Genomic DNA, 1,822 nt, shown 5'->3' on the forward strand with positions numbered 1-1,822 from the left:
CAATCTGTTTCCTGCCTGTTGTCCCTGTTGTGTGTTTGGTTGGTTGGTTTTGTTTTGGTTTTGGTCCTTGGATGTTGACCATGGCCAGTTTAAGCTAGATTCATTTCTAGTTATCCAGTGGCAAGGTCCTCCATGCTCCTTTCTCCAGTAACTTATTTTTGCATGGGGACCTTTGAGCTGCATTATATGTATATATTTTTAAATTTATTTCAGGGAGAAATGGGGAGGGAGAGAGATGGAAAATGATGAGAGAAAATCACTGATCAGCTGCCTCCTGCATGTCCCACACTGGGGATCAAGCCCACAATCCAGGCATATGCCCTGACCGGGAATTGAACCATGACCTCCTGATTCATAGGGCAACACTCAACTACTGAGCCACGCCGGCTGGGCTGAGTCCATTTTAACTTAAGGTCTAGCATACATTCCTGTCATCACCATTCAATAAATATTTGAGTGAGCTCACAGGTGCTGGGGATGCAATGAATAAAAAGGACACATCCTTGCCTTCCACCCCAAGTTCAATTCAGTAGCTTGACTCTCAGTTCTGGCCTCTCCTGACCTTTGACTTTACTGAGCTCTTTTTTTTTTTTTAAGGCAGATTTATTTTTTAAAAAATTTTTAAAAATATATATTTTATTGATTTTTTATAGAGAGGAAGAGCTCTTTGTTTTTTTTTAAATATATATATTTTATTGATTTTTCACAGAGAGGAAGGGAGAGAGATAGAGAGCTAGAAACACCGATGAGAGCGAACATTGATCAGCTGCCTCCTGCATACCCCCCACCGGGGATGTGCCTGCAACCAAGGTACATGCCCTTGACCGGAATCGAACCTGGGACCCTTCAGTCTGCAGGCCGACGCTCCATCCACTGAGCCAAACCAGTCAGGGCCTTTACTGAGCTCTTGATGAACAATGCATGTTTCTGATTCTGCTAAATAGATTTTTGTGATGATTTTACTAAATAATTTCACATTATTTTAGTATTCACTTTGGGGTGGGACGCTCTAAATTTCCCAAAGTGCAAAGATGACCAACTCTTACCCAGAGTGGGAGAAAATAGGAAAAGTAGATTTTTAAATATTTTTATTAATTTCGGAGAGGAAGTGAGAGGGAGAGAGAAACATCAATGATGAGAGAGAATCATTGATTGGCTGCCTCCTGCACGCCCCCCACTGGGAATCAAGCCTGCAACTCAGGCATGTGCCCTTGACTGGAATCAAATCTGGGACTTTTAAGTCCGCAGGCTGTCGCTCTATCCACTGAGCCTAACCAGGTAAGGTGGAAAAGTAGATTTTTAGAAGTAGATTTTCTATTAGAAACCACTCACTGAGAATACTGACTGGAGGAGACTGACGATGCCACCCCTTAGCCAGGCCTATGAACAATAAGGCTCTGGGGGAGCTACCGAAGTCCTGAGGCATCAGCACACACTTTCCTTTAAGGCCTTATCAGCGGGTGTGGGGCTCTGCATGCAATAGTTGAAACTCTCCCATTTGGACAGAGCTGTTTTATGGACAAGATGGTCACTCAATGTCTCATCCTGGGTTCTTTGATTTTAGGGTGTCTGAAGGGCCTCTCTCACCTGAATAATGGGGCATTATTCACTAACTGCCATTTTGTTACCAATTGAAGGCCCAGGAAGAGAGCAGTTTTCATATAGGAAGTTCTGTTCCAATGACTGCTAAGCGGACAACAATCATCTTTAACATCAGAAATAATTACACTATTATATTTAGTGGTTGCTAAGGAACTGGGGCAAGCTGTATCGATCCCCACTGCTGAAATCATTAACATGTTTATTTTGTTTGAGGACTCCT

This window comes from Myotis davidii, unplaced genomic scaffold (assembly GCF_000327345.1).
Source record: "Myotis davidii unplaced genomic scaffold, ASM32734v1 scaffold1124, whole genome shotgun sequence".
Taxonomy (NCBI): domain Eukaryota; kingdom Metazoa; phylum Chordata; class Mammalia; order Chiroptera; family Vespertilionidae; genus Myotis; species Myotis davidii.